Genomic DNA, 20,652 nt, shown 5'->3' with positions numbered 1-20,652 from the left:
GCGCATTACTAAGCTATCCTTCTTGCAGAGCAAGGTGAAGGCTACTTGTTTTATTTTGCAAATGAGGAAACGCAGCTTAGGGAAGCTAAGTGACTTTCCAAGGATGTCACAGTAGTCGAAGGGGTGATCTGACCTCAAGCCCGTGCCTCTCCCTTTGTGCCATGTGCCCAGGGTGAGTTTCCTACGCTTTTCTGGACAGAAGAGAGAAGAATGTGTGGGAGCTGGTTCCACGCTTGATGGGTTTTGAAGATCTGCCACCCCTGGATGGATGAGGCAGCCCAAGGTCCCTGCAGTAGTGCTGGTTTGCAGAGATCTGGTCCCAGGGCCCATGATTTGCCGTCTTAGCAAACAGAGCATTTCAAAGCTTATGGCTCCCGGATGAAAGGCACGGCCAGTGCCTCACCTGGGACCCCTCTGCCTCCAGCCAGGGATTCAGGAGGGGGTGAGGGGGAATTGTGGTACAAGGACACAGCCCTAGACCTTGTTCTGACACTAATGGTGGTGCGTAGGGCCAATTACTGCCTCTCTGAGCCCCAGTTTTTTTATCTGGAAGATGGGGACACTGACCAAATAGGGTGATGAGTGTGAAAGTGGCTGGTAACCTCTAAAACCTTAATTATTATTATTGGTGCTGTGTTACTACAACAACTACTACTGTTGCTACTCTTATTAGTGAAAAACTCACCTCAGAGTGGCTCTCTGAGGACACCTGGGACACCTCCTCCAATCTGTTATCCACACGGCATCCAAAGTGAGCATTGGAAGTAGAAATCAGATTGTCAGCCCTCTGAGTAGACCCTACAATAGTTCCCCACTGACTGCGCTTGGAATCCAACAGCTAAACTAACCCCCACTGCGGGCCAGGCTCCTCCCTACTCCTGACTTCATGTCTCGTCACCTCTACCCTGTTTGTTCACGCCTCCTTGCTCTTTCTAGAACTGCACTGTCTGACATGGTAGCCCCTAGCCTCACGCAGTTATGGAACCCTTGAAACGCAGCCAAGTCTGAACTGAGATGTGCTGTAAGTGTAAAATACACACTGACAATTTCAAAGACTTACTATGAAAAGAAAGAAATTTAAAATACCCCATCAACACCTTCTATACAGTGATTACATGCTGAAATGATAATGCTTTGAATATATGGAGGTGAACACGATATATTAATAAGAGTAACTTTACTTGTTCCCTTTTTACTCCTTCAGCGTGGCTACTAGAAAATTTAAAATTACATAGGTGGCTTGAGTTGTATGTCTTTGGGCAGCACTGTTCTAGAACATGCCACGCAGGCTCTTGCCTCAGTTATTGCCTCTGCCTGGGAGAGTTTCCCTTTAGGTGTCTGCAAGGCTCAATTACTAACTTTGAGGAGATCTTTGTTCATACTTGACCTGCTCAGAGAGGCCCTTCCTGACGACCTTAGTTAAACTGCACCCCCTTTCTGTCTGTCACCCTTTATTCCCTTATATTGCTCCCCACTCCCCATGGGACTTATGATGACCTGGCTTCACTTCATATACTGCCTCCCTAAGAAGCATAAGCTCCATGGGGGCTGTTCCAGATGCTTATTTATCCCAACATCTGGGACACAGTTGGGCACAGAGGAGGCCCTCATTTACAGATAGCAGAAACAGAGAACTATTTTGTCCCTTCCCTGTCCTCAGCCGTGGAGGGAGCTGGGGTGGCCTTCATGCTCCCTGGCTCAGGTCACTGACAGCCTGAGAACTGGGGAAGGAAGCCGGGAGTAGACACCCGGGGTGTCAAGCAAAATGGCACATCCAGGAATATGGTGATAAGAATCTGATCACCGCTACTTCTCCTAAAGCAGGCGCTGGGAGAAGGGAGGGGCGGCCAGCACGAAGTGAACGCCCTCCAAGCGCTGGCACACACCCAACGAATGTGTTCTATGTGCCGGCACATGGGCCCCATCTACACTTGCTTCATGTACGTTGTGCCTTTAATCCTCACAACACCCAGGACCCATTTTATGTGCTGGCAAACTGTTGCAAGAGAGAGTAAGAAGAGGCCAAGGCCACACTGGTGGTCGTGGGCGGATTCAAACCATGCTGGGTGGGACTCAGAGCCCAGGGTCCTTCCCCTCATCATGGTGCCTCTTTGGGAAACATCATCTTTTACTCCTTAAGAGTCAATTTTGCGTCCGTAAAATCTCCTCTGAATGCTCCTAATAGGGGGAGATGAACAGAAATCCTTCAAGTACTTTTATCAGCGTGAATCTTGCCTTCTCTCAGATTACCAGAAAAACAGCAGACAGTGTGTGAATGTGATGGGCCACCTTTCCATTTTAGCTGTTATTTTCGATACTTCAGAGAAGCGATCATTGTCATGTAATTGTATTTCATTTGGAAATATAAATTAAATATAATATATAATATATAAATATAATATAATATAAATTAAAACAAGGTTAATGCCAATCCTCTTGACCCCCATGAGAATTTGGTCATTAAAACTGTGAAAGAGGGCTTCCCTGGTGGCGCAGTGGTTAGGAATCCACCTGCCAATGCAGGGGACACGGGTTCGTGCCCCGGTCCGGGAAGATCCCACATGCCGCGGAGCAACTAGGCCCGTGAGCCACAACTACTGAGCCTGCGCGTCTGGAGCCTGTGCTCCGCAACGGGAGAGGCCGCGATCGTGAGAGGCCCGCGCACCGCGATGAAGGGTGGCCCCCGCTTGCCGCAACTGGAGAAAGCCCTTGCACAGAAACGAAGACCCAACACAGCCAAAAATAAATAAATTTATAAAAAAAAAAAAAAAAAAACTGTGAAAGAGGAAATGAAGGTGGATGTGGTATTTCCTTCATGACCTGTTTCCACCGCCCGTCCCAGCCTGCAGTCTCCGCATCCACCTGGGTTTCTGATGTGAGCAGAGGCAAAGGAAGGAGAAGCCTTCTCTTTCTTTCTCAATTAACTCTTGAGTTTCTTATTAAAGGAGATAATGCAGGTAATGTAGTTAGCACTGTGCCTGGCCTATAATAGGTGCTCAGTAAATGGTATTGGTGATGATGATGATGATGTTGATGTTGATGGTGGTGGTGGTCATAGTGATGATGATGGTGATGGTGGTGGTGGTCATGGTGATGATGATGGTGGTGGTGGTCATGGTGATGATGGTGATGGTGGTGGTGTTGGTCATGATGATGATGATGGTGTTGGAAAAGGTGGTCCCTTGCATGGAACCTTTCAACCTCCACTAGGCTGCAGAAGCGTGAGCCTTGGGCTTGGAACGCTTCCTTACCAAGAGACAAAGAGTCCACACAGCTTGTGCATGATTGTAAAAACCTCCCAACTAGTTTCCCAGCTCCTACCTTGACCTCCTACAGGCTGTTTTAACACAGCAGTCAAATGATCCTTTGAAAATGGAGCTCAGACACTGTTTCTCTTCAACCCCCAATCCCCAGAGGGTTGTCATCTCCCCCAAAGAAAAAGCCCGAGGCCCTTAGAATGGCCTATGGAGCTGTCCACGATCTGCTGTTTCCTCGCCCTCCATCCTCAACCCTTCAATCCCAGCTCCTGCCGTTTTTCATTCACTTATTCCCCTGGCCTCGTTGGCCTCCTCGCTGTTCCTCAAACAGATCAAACATGCTCCTACCCCAGGGCCTTTGCACTGGCTGTTACATCTGCTCAGTGTGCTCTTCCTCCAGCTCTCTGGATGTCTCATTCCCTCATGGTTTCACACTTTTGCTCAGTTATCACCTTGCCACCAGGGCCTTCCCTAACAACACTGTATCAAGTTGCAATACCTTCCCATAGATGTTTCCTGGCCACCTCTCCTGCTCGAATTTTCTCCATAGTGCTTATTCCAGTCCAATATACTTTATAAGTGAATTTTCATGTTGTTTTATATTGTTTCCCAGTACAACATACAACGTCTCACTATAATAAACATTCCATGGTGACAGGTGTTTTGTCTCTTCATTATTGTATCCCCAGCACCTAAAGGAGCGCCTGGAACATGGCTGCCATCAGTAATTATCCACTGAATAAATGGATGGATTTAATCCTTACAGCGGCCCAGTGAGGTGGATACTATTGTTATCTCTAGTTTTCAGATGAGGCCCAGAGAGGTTAAGCAACTTGCCCCAAGCCACACCATCAGTAAGAGGAAGAATTAGTACCTGAACCATGGATGTTTCTTGTTCTAGGACCTTCATTTTAAATTACTGTTATGGGCTGAATTGTGTCCCCTCCAAAATTCATGTATTGAAATCCTAACCTCCAATACCTCAGAATGTGACTGCATTTGGAAATGGGGCCTTTAAGATTAAGTGGGGTCATGTGGGTGAGTCCTAACCCAATCTTATAAGAAGAGATTAAGGCACAGACACACGCAGAAGGAAGGCCACGTGAGGTCACAGTGAGAAGAGGGCCATCCACAAGCCAATGAGAGAGGCTGCAGAAGAAACCAACTCTGTTGAAATCTTGATCTTGGACTTCCTACTTCTAGAATTGTGAGACAACACATTTCTGTTGTTTAAGCTGCCTGGTTTGTAGGACTTTGTTATGGCGGCCCAAGCAAACTAATACACTCATTATAGAAGTTGAGTATACAAGGCAGGGTCTGATCTGGGCCTGCCTAACTCTTAGCCCCTCTGCCAATACTCACTCCTCCCCCATGATGCCACCAGCCACCTGGACTACTTGCCATTTTCAAAATATATCCCACTTTCTTATGCATTTTAGTCTTAGGAAATGCTATTACTACCTGGAATGTCCCTAACCAGCACCCCCTGCCCTCACAAAGACGTCTATGTCCTAATCCCCAGGACCTGTGAATGTTACCTATAGGACAGAAGAGATGTTGCAGGTGTGATTAAGTTAGGATCTTGAGATGGGGAGATTATTCTGGATTACCCTACCCAATCCAGATGGGCCCAGTGGAATCGCAGGGTCCTTATAAAAGAGAGGCAGGAGTTCAGAGAGTTCAGAGAGGAGAGAAGGTGCTACCCTGTTGGCTTTGAAGATTGAGGAAGGGGCCACAAGCCAAGGCACGTGGGCGGCCTCTAGGTGGGAAAAGACCAGAAAACATATGCCCCCAGAGCAGAAGGAACCAGCCCTGCAGACACCTTGACTCTGTCCCAGTGAAAGTGGTTTCAGACTTCTGGACCCCAGAACCATGGAGAATAAATGTATGTTATTCTAAACCACCAGGTTAGTGGTGGTTGGTAACGGCAGCCACAGGACACTGACACAGCCCCTGCCCCACCCCACCTTGCCCCCAAGAACTACTTCCTATTAACTCCTCAAGATCCAGACTCTGCATGTGTTCCTTTTTATGCCTCCCTGACCCTCTTTAACGGAGGTGACCGCTCCTTGCCTTGTAACCACATTGTGTCTACTTAACATTCACGTTACATGCGTAACAGGAGGTTAACACAGAAGCTTCATTTGGACTCAGAACCAAGACACAACAGAGGTGGAATTTCCCTAGGCAGCTAGCTGCCAGGTCACTGCCTGCGCGAGGAAGGCCAACAAGCGTTGGTTCACAGCTGTTGAGCCCCTTCACCCACTGTGAGGTTAGAAATGGGTGAGACAGGAGAGAAGGAGGGTGGAGCTGAGTGGCGGTGGCGGGGGGGGCGGCGCTGCTGCAGAGCAGTGAACCGAGGAGCGGGGAGAGGCCCTCCACGTACATACCCCATCTCCTAACCCCCGGAGTGTGTGAATGCTACTTTATACGGCAAAAAGGATGATTAAGTTAAGGGTCTTGAGACGAGGCGCTTATCCTGGATTATCGCTGTGGGTTCTACATGCAATCACACGCATCCTTTATAAGAGAAAGGTGGAAGGATTTGGGGGCAGACACAGAGAGGGAGGCAACATGAAGATGGGGCAGAGATTGGAGTGATGCGGCTACAAGCCAAGAAATGCTGGCAGCCACCAGGAGCTAGGCGAGAGGCGTGGACAGATTCTCCCCTGAGCCTCTAGAGGAGCTCAGCTCTCCTGACACCTTGGTTCTGGACATCTGGCCTCCAGACTGTGAGAGACTAGCTTTCTGTTGTTAAAGCCATCAGTTTGTGGCACTTTGGTACAGCAGCCATGGGACACTAATAACCCGGACAGAGAATCATGCTCTCACCATCTTAGCGGCTGCAAGGAACAACTTAAGTGACAGGTTCCCCTGCCCGGTCCCAGGATTGCTCCATCCCAGCCAGGAGGAAGATGGCTGCTGGGGGAACCACAGGGAAGCCTAGAAGCCCGGCGGGTGTCACTGACTCCAGGGCTGCAGAACCAGAGTTTTCAAAACTTTCCACACTTTGGCTGCAAATCCAGGCTTCTGCCCTGAAACCTTGGAGGGCTCAAATTCACTCTCAGAACAGCGTTTGCTTGGGATTGCTTCCGAGGAACCATCCTTTCCAGGGAGGACTTGGCAGACAGTCGTACAGAGCACTGTCATAATTCCAAATTAACATTGCAGGAGATAAGCTCACTAATTAACTCTGCCTTAGGCTGTGGGAAAGAGATAAAGAGGAAAGCTAAGTGTTTGGAAAAACAGGAGAGAGTATGGCAGGAAAGGTGACGTCAGAGTCAGGTAGACATGGGTTCAAATCCTACACCGCCTATGCCCGCGTGATGTGGACAAGGCGGGCTCCAGGAGCCCAGGTATGTCTGTCAGGAATAGGGTGTTTCCTTGGCAGGATGCCCTGAGGATCAGGGTGAATGTGGTACCTAGCTCTGAACAGGTGCTCCCCTTAAGGAAGATGATATTAGTTTTAAAAGCTCCCCTTGGTCTTCTTGAATAAGCAGAATGCCCACTGTAAGCTTGGCGAGCAGCTTGCCAGCCATCTGTCTGGTATTAATGATGATGGGAATGAGGATGGTTAGATGATGGAAATCTGTCATTTCCAAAGCCCATTGGCCCCGCATCAACAGCTCTCTGGGGATAAGGAAATATTTTCCTGCCAACCTCTTGGCTAGTTTCCTAGGGCTGTTCTAACAAATCACTGCAAACTTGGTGACTAAAAACAACAGACATTTATTTCTCCTCTTCTGGAGGCTAGAAGTCTGAAATCGAGGTGTTGGCAGGGTTGGTTTTCTCTGGAGGCTGTGAGGGAGGAAGTGTCCATGCCTTTCTCTTAACTTCTGGTGTAACTGACACTCCTTGGTGCTCCTTGGCCTGTAGCTACATCACTCCAATCTCTGCTTCCATCTTCCTATCGCCCTCTGTGTGTCTCTCTGTGTTCTCTCCTCGTCTTATAAGGCCACTAGACATTGGATTTAAGGCCCACCCTGAGTCCAGGATGATTTTATCTTGAGATCCTTAACTAATAACATCTGCAAAGACCTTATTTCTAAACAAGGACACATTCTGAGGTTCCGAATGGACATGAATCTTCGGGGGGGGGGTCAATATTCACCGAACTACAGTAGAAAAGAGCACAAACATTGCCGCCCACTGACGTCAGGAGCATCTGCACGTATGACCTATAAGAGTCATAACCTCTTGGAGGCTCAGCCTCCTCATGGTCAAAATGGGAATAAGATGCTCTGCCCCTTAGGGCTGGTGTGAGAGTTGGGTGAGATCACTTGAGTGAAATACTCAGCACAGAAGCTAAAATGCTGGCTAAATACTCGATTGTTCACACTGTCATCATGGTCATATGACTTTTCCCATTGCCCTGGGGGTCTGTGCAGGAGAAGTGAGGGGCCAGTGGTCAGTCTGGCCAGCCACCTGGGTGTGGGTCTTTGGGCAGCCCTGGAGTTGGTCACTAAGCCTGAAAGCTTCCACAAGCAGGGAATGGTTTGGGCTGGACTGGCTGCTCAGGAATCTTCTAGAAAATGTGTTAAAATGCCAGTCCTGTTGCCTACCCAGCGGCCTGGACAGGGGATGGGGAGGAACATTTGACCATAGCAGGGGGTTCTGAAACACAGCCACCCAGCTGGAGAGCCCCTAATCTGGCTCAGCCCCACATTTCACTGATGGGGAAACTGAGACCCAGAGGAACAAGAACTTGCCAAAATCGATGCAGATTTTGACAAGGTTATAGTGAGATCCCAGGAGCATCCACTGAGCATCTTTCTTGAGTCCCGCAACTTCCCTGGGGTTTCCCTGGGGCTCTGGGGCGGTGGAGTACGGTATCTCCTTGACCTGGCCAGAAATTAGGCTCGGAGAAGTGACTGATGAAGGGCACATGGTCGGCTCAAGGTCAAGTCACCAAAAGACAAACATGTAAAATCCATTCGTGAATAAGAATACGTGAACAAGAGAAACCTCATCTACAGATGTGCAGGTATCCCTTGCTCTCTGCACCTTTGCTATCCAAACTCCTGTTTTCCTAACACAGGAATCAAATAAATTAAGATAAATGTGCTGACACATCTCTTGCTATCCAAACCCTGTTACTTGTTGTGTGTATGAGTCTTTGGAATAAAATGGATTTGAAGAGGGAGGAAGATATATATTCTTACTGTGGATACAAACATATTTTATGTGGCTCAACTGTGCCTTCTCTTGCCCAGTAGCGTTCAGCTACAACAACAGGGAACTAAATTTAAAAAAAGGGAAAAATTTTCCAAATTCACTTATGCAGCCAAATGAAGAACAACACAGAAATCGATGAAAGGTGTTAAAATTGCTGTGTTCCATACAAAATTCCCTACATTCTTGAGAGATAGTTTAAAAAATATGATAACATCATTAAAAAAAGATAAATTCAGCAAATTGTTTTTCTCTATGATATGGCTTTCAGCAATTTAACCATTCAGTGAGTTGACTTGTGATGAATTAACTTTCAGTAAATTGCTTCTTACATAGCCAGTAATAGGTGGAGGGGTGGACGCGCGTGTCATATGCTGAGACCTTAAAAATAATTAGGGTCTTTGACATTTCCCTGTAGCCTGCCATCACCACTGCAATTTGTCTTTTCAAATTATCCCAGTGGAGTGTGTCATACATTTCCAGCGGAGACCCTGACCTCTGACTGTTGCTTAAAGTAAGCTCCCCAAAGGCAGGGACTGTGTGTGTGTATGTGTGGTTCACCACTGTATCTCCAGGATTTGAAGGATGGCTTTTCCACAGTTTGCACTCAATAATTACTCATGAAATGGGTAAATGAATGAATGACTTATATTTCTTCCTAAAATGAGAGTCCATAATTGTCATCCCTTTCCTATTCTATGGTTACAACTTCTGGGGAGATTGCAGAATGGCCCCAGTACTTTGTAGACTGTCCCAGGAGAGGTAAAGGCTTTTTCTCCACCCCTTGGTTCTGGGCTGGCTTTGTGACTTATTTTGGCCAAGAGAATGCAGCAGAAGTGAGGTCAAGCCTGGACCTTGGGAGGTTTTGCACGTTTCTTCTCTTGCAATTTTGCTACCATCATGTAAATGAGCTGGACTAGCTTCCTGGATGGTGACAGACATCGTGTCCCCTCTTGATTACAAACAGTGGTTGAGGCCACCTCAGACTAACTGGAATCCAGCCAATCTGCCAGCCAAAGGCAGACATGCGTGGATATCAGTAAAGCCTGGGCCAGTGTAGCAAACTATCATGGTAACCCATGGACTTGGGAGCAACAATAGCTGGTTATTGTTTAATGCACTAGGTTTTGGGGTTATTTGTTACACAGTGATAGCTCACTGATACAAATTCCTTAATGACCCCTAAATTCACTTCTACTAAGCCTCTCCCATCTTCCATATTTTACTTCCAATTAGTCCCCACACTATAGACTTTTTAAACACCAGTCTGATAATGTCACATTTTAGCCTGAAGATCTTCAGTGGTTGCCTACTTCAAGGAGGACAAAATGTAGTATTTCAGCCTGCGAGGGCAATGACAATCTGACATTGCTTTCCTTGTGTCTGGACCTTCCCTGCAGCCCCCCCGACTCCACTCAACTCTCTCCTCCTGGACACTCTGTGTCCTTTGAGTCCATCAGCACACCCTGCTCTCTGACTTCTGTCCTCTGCCCAGAAGTTCTTCCTTTTCTTTTCAGCCAGCCAACTGCAGGGCCATTGCTAGCTCAAACGACACTGTTGTAAACCAGAAAATGTGGCCCTTCCTCAAAAAAAAAAAAAAAATTCATAAATTAGTATGTTTCTGGATGACCTGAACAATCATACACTGTGGCCCAGCTCAGCTTAGTCGGGGAAGCTCTCCAGACACCTGGCAGGCAACAACTCTGTCTGGTGCCCGTGCATGTCACACTGTCTGCTCACCCCACCCAGGAGGCCAGGGCCCACCGATGCTCCCCCCCTCCCCACCTCCCTGAAGTCGGGCATCCAGGCCAGATTTGGAATCTGGCAAGGGATAGGAGTCAGGCCTCTGAGAGTGGGTAAGAAAGGAGCCTCGGGGGACATCTGCAGAGAGGGGCATACACACGTGTGTATATGTATGTATATGTGTGAACCAGTGTGTGGGCATGCTTTCCCGAGTGTGTGTATGACTGTGTTTGCCTGTGGGCTGATGTCAGAGACAGCATATATTCTCTGTCTAACATGGGGATGATGCATCTTTAGACATGGCACTGCGGGAGTGCACAATCTGAAAACCCATGCTTGACAACTCTGCTCGCTTCAGCTCAACATTCAGAAAGCAGTTTAACTTTACCCCCGCCAGGTAACCTGACCCCCCACTTGTCCAGGTAACTATCTCCTCATGCTTACACAGTGCCCGGGTCCTGCGTTATCTTGGTAGTCTACTGTAGAGCTTAAGAACTCAGGCTCTGGAGTCACACTAACCTGAACTGGAATCCTGGCTCCCCTGCTCATTAGTTGTGTGACTTTTGGTAAAGCACTTAACCTCTCTGAGCCTCAACTGTCAATCCAGTCCCCTTCCCCAATGATAGTCAGTTACTTCCTCTTCTTTTTCTTTACTTGGAAACTGCCTCTAACCTGGGCTCCAAGCTCCTGGATGGGACGTTTCTCATTCCTCTTCACGCTCCTAGGGATGAAGGTACAGCTTGTATTGACTTTAACAAATCCATATGTTTACCTACATCATGCATTCTCAACTGGGATGAAAATTAGTTCTTGGTGGGGAAGGGTGGCCAAAAAATATTAAACATCACAATGGTTTGTGGAGCTGCCAACCTCAGTCTTACCTGGCACAATCTTATTTCTTAGTATTTAATTTCTCTTACTAGGGAGAAATTAAGATTAATTAAAATTAGTCTCCCCCATGCCTGTTCAGGCTTGAGGGGATGGTGGCACCTCCCTCTGTCCCTATTTCTCAGGTGTCTCCATCTTTTCTATTGAACCCTTTGACCCTGCTTCACCCTTGGAAATAGGCCACTTGTGCAATTCCCTTTAAAATACCAGCTGTCAGTACCTTCGTGCTGGACCTTGACCTAATTTCAAGTTTATACAATAGTTGAGAGTTTACAGGGTAGCTTTAGAAAGGTCATCTCATAAGTGCTCTCCTCAGATCCCATGTGGTAATGGTGCAGGGGTTGGGTCTCCTGCTCTGGATGAAACCTGCTAAGAATTCACACCAGCGATGCGGTGAATTCTCACCTTCCGTATAAATTCCTTTTACAGATACAGATGTGTCCTGAGCAATGACTGCTATTTTTTTTTTTTTTAGCCTGGATTTGTGAGACATTCCCATTGATTGTCATTAAACAGTTTTTCAAAAATTAAGACCATATACTGATTTGCTGTCAGGCTAAATCTCTTGATTTGTAGCTCTAATCATTTTAATGTATATATACTGATGTTTTCCACCCAATCATTTCTGCTTGGTCAAGAAAGTTAGCAATTGATTTACTCATTACTCTGCTTTGCACATAGTTTCCTAACTTCTTCGGGGAAATGAATCATCTGATTTGACCCCCACCTAAACTCTGAGCTACTTAATGCAGTTGAGTGGAGGCCAAGGTCATGGGTAGAGGCCAAGGTCATGGGTAGAGTTATTATCTCATCTATTCATTCATTCATTCATTCAACAAACAGACATGTCTGGGCACCTATACCTGCCAGGCACTGTACTAGGCTCATGGCTTGGGGAACATCTATTCCAAGCTGGAGCCTTGTTGTCTGCTGACCAAACTCCCTCCTGGGGCAGCATCCCCTGAGGGACGGAACTGTCCCCGCCGGGCCTGGTGTAGCACCTGCCCCATGGCATGGGGTTCAGAGGCAGACATAGCTGGGGCTGACTCTGGACTCCACCCACCCCTGCCAGCAGTGAGATAATGGATCCAACCTTGCAGACTTGAGAGAGTTAAAAGGGATAATGTCCAGGCAACATTTGCACAAATATTGGTTGTTTGACATCCCCTGGTTCCCTCTCCTTTCTTCCCTCTTCTGCCCTCTGGTAAATCCGCTGAACAACGATCATCCATTTCCAGGTCTGTCTCTCGTGGGCTCCTCCAGGGCAGGAGCGGGATGTTTTCCATCTCCTTCTCCCTAGACAGGGTGGGTGCGGGGCTGGCATTCAGTTCATGTCGAGCAAGTGTGTGGTTTGGACTCTATTTCCTTTGGCTCTTCTCCCATCTAGTCCCCCCGCCCTGGGGCTGGATGGGCTCTGGGCTGCTTGGTCTGCGGGGCTCGGCCTCTCCCCTTTCTGGGTCTCACCGAGCTCCCATCAGAGTGGACCCTCAAAGTTCAGTTCTGAGAGCCTGGCTGGCACTCCCCACAGTGTCTGTGGGAGGGTCCCCCGGGGGTGGGGGGCAACCTTGGCCAGCGGCTGAGCAGGTGGCGCTCCAGCCCCTCCCCCACCCTCAGGGGACGCCCGTGGCCGGTGCCTCAAGGGCTCCACAGTGTCAAGGCCACAGAGGGTAAAATGCTCGAGGTGGACATCTAACTATTGTGAATGAAGAAGGTTGCCTGCCATACCAGCAAACAAAGGATGTTGCAACCATCCAGCCGCTGCAGCTGCCCCCGACAGTGAGCCCTGAGGAAACTCAGGATGGAGACAAACAGGCTGTCCACTGCCAAGCCCTCAGCCAATGCAGCCAGCCCCACACGGTGCACCCTGAGGGGACTCAGGATGGGGAAGTACAGGATACTGTCTCTAGGGAGCTAAGGTGCAGATCGAAGGAAAGATTTCAATGAGCCCAGACTCTTGCATCTTCCCATACATAGAAAAGCACTAAATTCCTTAACATCCTTGAGATGTCTGGTTTTCTTTAATGAACAGTCATCTTGTGATGTTCCAACTACCTGGTCTTTGTCGCAAAACCCCTGTATATCCTGGCTCCCCCTTGCCTCTTCCGAGCAGTCCCTTAGAGCTAGCTGAGATGCTGTGTCCCGGGCTTAAGTCCTCAGCTTTGTCTGCCGAATAAAACATAATTCTCAACTTATAGGTTGTGCATTTTTTTTCAGTCGACAGACAGATCGATGTCCTGGATGGGATATTTGAGGGCCTTCCCTTGACTTCCAGGACTCAGGCCCACGGGAGCATGGGCTACAAAACCATGCCAGGCAGGGTTCTTGGTGGGGAGAGTGGGCTCTGGAGTGTTACTGCCTCAGTCTGAATCTCAGATCTGCCACACTCGCTGTGTGACCTTGGGCAAGTCATTTGTACGCGATGCGTCTCCTCCTCTGTGGTGGCAGGGAAGCTGTCTGTCTCGTTCACTCTTTACCTCCAACCCTGGCCCAGAGCCTGCACTGTGGTATAATAAGAAATATATATTTGGTCTTTTCCCCCGGTTCCCGGCACAGAGCTCAGTTCCTGGTACAGGACATGGAGATCTTAAAACCCTTGGAATTTCCTGAGTGACAGGAGTATCTTGTTTTTCCTAATGAGCCCCTTTCCAACACACCTGAGTTTATGCCAACAAGGTGACTCACATGGGCCCTTAGATGGTTTCAGGGAGAAGCTGGCCTTGCTTACACAGTTGGAACTCAACCCCCCAATGCCCAGGGAGGGGTGAAGGGCTGGAGGTTGGCCAATGATTGACTCGACCATGCCTACGTAATGAAAGCTCTACAGAAACTCCTAAACAATGGGGTGGGGAGTTTGCAGGTTGGTGAACTCATGGAGGGGCTGGGAAGGGGGTGCACTCGACAGGGCACGGAAGCTCCACACCCACTCCCCCATACCTTGCCCTGTGCATCTCTTCAGAGTAAGCTGTAGTCATGAGTAGAGCATGTCTGTGAGTTCTGGGGGTCGTTCTAACAAGTATTGAACTTCAGGGGATGGGTCTTGGGAACCCCTGTACTGTAGTCGCTGGGCAGAAATGCAGTCACCTGGGGACCCCAATTGCAGCTGGTGCCTGAAATGGGGGAAGGCTTGTGGGACTGAACCCTTAATTTGTGGGGTGTGTACTCCCTCTGGGTAGGGAGTGTCAGAACTGAATTGAATTGTTGGACACCCAGCTGGTGTTAGAGAATTGGAGGATGGGTGTGGGGAAAATGACACATTTGGTGTCAGAAGTGGTGTTGGAAAACACAGTAGGGTCTCCATGCGTGAGTGCTGAATGAATGCATGAGAAATACAATCATACGTTGAGTGCTGACCAGTTGCCAGGCTCTGTGTTTGGTGCCTGGAATACAGAAGTGATGGAAACAAGTTCTCTGCTTTTGAAACATTCCCAGATATTAGAGGAAACTGAGCAGCCTCGGCCATTGTAATATGGGGTGGAGAGGGTGAAACCAGCAGCAAATCTGGGGGCTGAAAGAGCACAGAGGAGGGGCTGTCTAGTTCTAAGAAAGGTTCAAGGGACAGTGTGAGCTGACTTTTTAAAGATGAGAAGCCATTCCTCAAATGGATGGGGCCAACTACAAATTGGCACCTGCCATCTACCTCTACAAGGATCAAATCATGAGCCGCTGCAGCCGCTGACCTTCAACACCCCCTGAAAGGAGTTCAGGGTAGAGATCAGGAATGAGGCCCTCTGTGCTCTGGGAAGAACTGGCAGAACAGGTCTTCAGATAGTTAGGTATTTTCAGGTGAAGAATTTATGAGCCCAATTCTTGCATCTCCTCGTATCTAGAAAAGCACTAAAACTTTTCACGGTGACGTCTGCTCCTCGTGACTAGCAGCAACCTTCTGCAAAAATGTGTGCTGATTGCATGTACTCCCCCTTCACCAAAATCGCATATATACTGACCTTCCCCCAACGTCTTCGGAGTGGTCTCTCAGAGCTATCTAAAATGCTGTCTCCCGGGCTATAGTCCTCATTTTGCCCCAAATAAAACTTAACTCACAACTCTCACGTGCATTTTTTTTTTAGTTGACAATGTGTAAGGGTGGAGTTCTAGGTGGGGGGACAGATTTGTAAAATCATGTAAGCAGGGGTGACAGTGGGGCAGCTGCATGCAGCTCCACGTGGCTGTAAAGCAGGGACAGTGGGGTGGGGTAGGGGGAGAGGGGTGGGCAGGGCAGAGATCCTGATGGTCCCTGCAAAGGTTACTACACGTGGGCACTCTTTCCAGATTACATCAGTGTGATAGATAGAGGTGTCCCCTTTTCAAGCCAAGCATGTGCTCCCTGGGCACTTGGCATCTCTCCCATCAGGACTGCTCCAGCCTTTGGAAGGCTCAGATCCTAATGTGCTCCTTCGTCAAAGCAGTGATCAAACTCCATCTTGTTGTGTAGACCAGGGTGTATCCGTCCTCCCCATCGGCTCATAAACTGCCCTTAGAGGGCTGAACTTAGTGCCAGGCAGAGAGTCAGTGGGTACTAAGATTTTTCAAACTGTAATTTACATGCTCTGGGGATGATCTCCTTTCCCTCAGAGATAAAGCTCTTTTATCCTGTGCCTCATTTATTAGGTTTCTCTGCCACTGCCTTGGCGTCACGTGCACACATAAAATATTTAGCAGGAAACTGCCTTTCTTGTTTTCTTTCTTTCTCTTCACCTAATTTCAACTCCCTGTCAAGTCTCCTTCAATGGATCTGCTAACCACAGAAGCTGCCTCAGGCAAACTTACAGCTTCTCTCCTGGGAAGAATATTCTTTTCATTTAATCATGGAGGGGCGGCCTCCCTGGGGAGGCCCTTGGCCGTTTATCTCTTATCGGCTCCAAGCCACGCTTTCCCAAGGTGGCTCCCCCTGGAATCTGTTCCTTCATGTACACTTCGGAGGATGCAAGATGATCTCACAATCCCAATGGCAGTTCCCCTTGGACAGGTAATTTCCCCAGGGGCTTAAGCTGTGTGCTGTCAATGTGAATCCAAGTGAAGTTTCTAAGCCCTGGTCAGTCTCGGGGTACAGTAGCTGCAGTGGGTGAGGCCCAGCGGCTCGGTGAACATGGGGGGTTTGGGGAGCACAGGGTAGGGACCAGCAGCTGATCTGAGATCAGGGGGGCAGATGGACCTTCCTTAGGGAGCCTCCCTGACACTGATGGAGAGCTCAGAATCTAAAATGCTGGAAACTCAGCATGCAATATGGTCGCAATCACAAAAAAGCAGTGTTTGCAAACACTGCAAGGGGAACCAACATCATCGCAAGAAGGGAGAGGGTTTGGGAAAAAGCACAGAAGCCAAAGCTTTGTGATTTGGGTCAGGTAAGCACTTCAGGCAGGTTTGTGGATGAGTTCAATTTAGTATCTTTGTGTAAGAGGACAGAGAAGAAGGCCAACCCGTCCACTGAGAGACCATGTCAGCACTCACTGTTCTTCCTGGGAGAAGAGCTGTTATCGGAAAAAACCCGAAAAGTGCTCACATCCCACCCTGAAATGTGGAGCTTTCCCTCAGCAGCCTGCATTCAGCACAGGGCCCCCGTCCATGGGGTCCCTGCCGGCTGGCATTGCCCAGGCCCACTGCCCTCGTCTGGTCCTCACTTCCTGCCGCCTGTGTTTCCCACCCGGCCCCTGGCTTGCAGCTTCGCCTCTGATTTTTTTCCATCCATCCGCCTCCCAGATCCACTCTTCTCACTGCAAATCTTAAAAATCCCCCCAATGGACCTCTCTGGAGCTCAGGATAAAATGGCAAATCTTAACGCACCGCCCTGGCTTCCCTGGACCTGCTTCCAGCACATCTCTGACTTGTCCTGTGCTGTACACCCCGCTCCAACGCACCCCCCCACCCCGCCCCACGCTGGGACAGCGGTTCTTGCCTGGCTCTACCCCGGAGATCCAACTGAGCCAGCGTCAGGTGAGGCCTGAATCAGCGTTCACTGTAGTTCTCAAGCCACCCAGGTGATTGTAATGCTTTCAGACGAGGTTGGAAAAGGCGTCTCTAGCCCAGGGATTTCCAAGTTTGGCCTAGGTCCCACCTCCAGATTAGGGTTTGGTTGGCTGTGGATGCAGCCTGGCCATCAGGACTTTTAGAAGCTTGCCAGGTGATTTAGCAATGTTTGAGGACCACTGCTCTGGCCCTGCTGGGTTATTTGTTGTTCCTTTGCCATTAACTTCCTTTTACATTCTGGCATTTTCGCTGGCTTTTCCTGCTGTATGGAAATTAGTCTTTCCCTCCCTCATAAGCTACCTCATTCTCCCTTCTTCCAAATCTCAGAATTGAGGGACTCTAGAGGGAACAGCGAACTTTTTCTGAAAAAGGTCAGATAGGAAATATATTAGGCTTTTTAGGCCACTGCATGTGGTCTCTGTCACGCATTCTTCTTGTTTTCCTTTTAAAATGTAAAAGCCATTCTTTGCTTGTGGGTCATACAAAACAGGCCATGGGCCAGATTTGGCTCACAGGCCGTAGCTCCCTGACCCTGGACCACAGCATTGTTTGTTTTGTAAGGTAGTGAGTTCCCCATCAATGGAAGCAATCAACTCATGGTTGGAGGACTTCCTGGCAGGGAAACTATAGATAAGACTTGAACTTCCAATGAATAACTGGACTGAAAACCTTTCTGTTCTTTCATGAACTTGGGATGCTTTAGTTCTAATTCATCCCAGCTCCTGGACACAGCTCCTCATCTGCCAAAAGATCTCTGAGGTCCCCTGCCAGCTCTGAAATCATCCCAATTCTCTGTTCTGCCTCAGTTCATTGTAAAGCTCTGTGTGTGTCAGCATGGCCTTTGTTTCAACACGAAGAGCTGTGATTTAGGTATCTGAGTTCAAGAGACAAAGAAGAAAGACTGCTCCTGACCTCTGTGTACAGATGATATTTGAAGCAAGAACAGCTGGAAACCATGAAAATCAAAATGCTCTGATTTCATCTTCAGCCACAGACATCTGACAACTAGATACGAATGGCAAAATTATACCTTTCTGTGTAGACACAAACAGGACTGATTCACAATGATCCAGAGTAGACCCATCCTAAGAAGATAAAAACAGAAGCTTCCCCTCTTATCCCAAATTCTTTGTGTCAGTCTTGCAAGTCAATCTCAAAATGGGCCTAACTCCACGTACCTTTTAGCAAACAGCCAATGAGTACTGACCACATGCATAGATCAGAGTTAAGACTGCAGGTCCTAGAACAAGATGGTGTAGATTCCAATCTAGCACTTGTCTCTTAGCTGTGTGACTTGGGGAAAATGACTTAATTAATATGATCTTTGGCTTTTTTTCATCTATAAAATGGGAATAAAATTAGTTGGGGAAGGAAAGGTTTTGCAGCTTACCTGTAATTCATCTTCTATCAACTGGGCTAGGAAGAGAGGAAAGAAAGAAAAAGAAATGACCTGGTCTATTCTGTTTGTAAACTTGCTAAGCCAACCTCATAATGGTATTTTCTAGCAGAAAGATAAGAGAGTCCTTATGTACAAAATGCTTTTAGGAGGCTACACCTGGTCTATTTAGAATGGAATGTATAGCTATGGGTATAGAACACTGGAAGATGTCAGTGTCAGCTGTGTAATTATCAAAGTATAAAATGAAGATGCTTCATGAATAAAATAGCTCCTGTATGTAAGTGTTGCCCTGCATGTTTTATTCAGAGACCTCACAAGTTTAATCTGGGCCAGAGTGCACTCTAACATGCAAGGAAGAATCTGGGGAGCTGTGCTGATGGCTTCAGACTTCACCTGGGTCTTACGATGACCTGAGAATTATTAGTAAAGTTTGATTCTGAGTAAAATCTCTGATTGTTGTGATTTTCTTTTGACAGTCTGACTCTGTGTTATCTTATATTCTCAGCGTATGTTTATGAGAAAGCATTAGAACAGGGTCTGGAGCATAGTAAGTGCTCAATAAATGTTATTATTATCAGAGAACTGGTGTGAGGACTAGAGCAGGGGACAGAGGGAATGTGCTGGAAAAGCTCAGAGCAGTGCATGGCTGTGAATTCTTATTCTTTGCAATGGAGTAGAGAGAGCACAGGTTTTTAAAGACCTGGTTCAAATCTTGACTCCAGCACTTACCAGCTGGTTCATGTTAGGGGACATTGTAACCTCTCTGGGTTTCAGTTTCGTCATTTGTAAATGGGAGCAATTAATCCTAATATCAAGACTACTGTGCAGAGCAGGGATGACGTGTGTTCAGACATCCAGCGTGATCAAGAGAGGTTAACGCCCGAACGCCTTTATGAGGGAGGCCAGGACTGGGCCAGGAGCACGATGGGGCCAGGGAAGACCTAAGCCACTGCCTCTGGGTTTAACCAAATCACTTTTGGGGTGCTCTCCCTTGTCTCCCTCTTAGAAGGGTTCTCAGGAGAAGATAATGAACCACACACAAGGCCCTTTCACGGAGCTTATTTTCTAGCTGGGGGGAGACACATTAAGCCAGGCATCAGCAGACTACAGCCCACAGGCCACATCCAGCCCACCACCTGCTCCTGTGAATAAAGTTTTCTTGGAACACAGCCATGTCAGCCTTCATTTACTCACTGTCTGTGGCTGTGTTTACACTACCATTGCAGAACTGCAGAGTGGCCACGGAAGCTGTGTGGCCTGTAAAATCTTTACTGTCTTGCCCTTAGCACAAAAAGATTGCCAATCCCTGTATTAAACAGATGAGGATACAGTACGGAGATGAGCCAGTGAAAGATGCTGTGAAGGAAGTAAACCAGGATGATGTGATCAAGAGTATGCATGTGTATGTGTGTCACTATAGCATGTGTGTGCACATGTGTATGTGTGTGCATGTGTGTATGTGTATCCTTGTGTGTATTGTATGTGTGTATGTGTTTTTGTATACTTGTATGTGTATGTGTTTGTGTATACATGTGTGGGCACGTGTGTGTGTACGTGTGTGTGTGTATACATGTGAGTGTGTACGTGTTTGTGCATGTATACTAGGTGGTCAGGACAGGCCTCACTGGGCAGGTGACATCCCCGGTAAGATGGCCACACCAGCCTATGAGCTCCGTGAGAGCAGAGACTGTCCCCCTGGGTTTCCTCCCCAGTGTCCCCAGGCCTTGCACGGGGCCACTGGCCACCCACCTCCAGGGGTACCGACGTGACTGCTGCCCGTGGAGCTGGTGGTGTGGAGACCCCGTGGGACTGAGCACATTCCCTCCTTGAATCTCCTTTAACTGCAACGTGGGCTCCTTGTTTGTCCTCCTGTCATTAGCTGCCCCCCCGGAAGGTGCCTTCTTCCTCTGGCCATCTCATCATCACAGCACAGTGTGTGTATGTGTGTGTGCGTGCACGTGTATGCGTGTGCACACAGGTGTGCGTGCCTGACGCCCTCCCCCAGTCATTCCACGGCCCTCTCCACCATCTCATTACAACCTTCTGTTGTGGCTGGGGACAAATGTGACAGGCTTCGGAACATGACGGCCCATGAAAATCAGCAGTGCAGAGGGAGAGAGAGAAATTTGGGTCCATTTGTTCTGATAGAAACTTGGTGTTTTCATCAACACAAAAACCAAAACAAATGAGAACCACAGCAGTGCTTCCTGGAGAGATCTGTACAGTCCT

At 48.2% G+C, this 20,652-nt stretch overlaps 1 protein-coding gene across 3 annotated transcripts in view; it reads right to left on the bottom strand.

The window, feature by feature from the left end:
• SLC2A9 (solute carrier family 2 member 9) overlaps positions 1-20,652 on the bottom strand; it is a 233,560-nt gene that overhangs the window by 40,247 nt on the left and 172,661 nt on the right. The gene's annotated exons all lie outside the window — the stretch shown is intronic.

This window comes from Balaenoptera ricei, chromosome 5 (assembly GCF_028023285.1).
Source record: "Balaenoptera ricei isolate mBalRic1 chromosome 5, mBalRic1.hap2, whole genome shotgun sequence".
NCBI classification, from domain to species: domain Eukaryota; kingdom Metazoa; phylum Chordata; class Mammalia; order Artiodactyla; family Balaenopteridae; genus Balaenoptera; species Balaenoptera ricei.
Note: the sequence above shows the minus strand (reverse complement) of the source record. Positions and strands in the feature narration are given on the sequence as shown.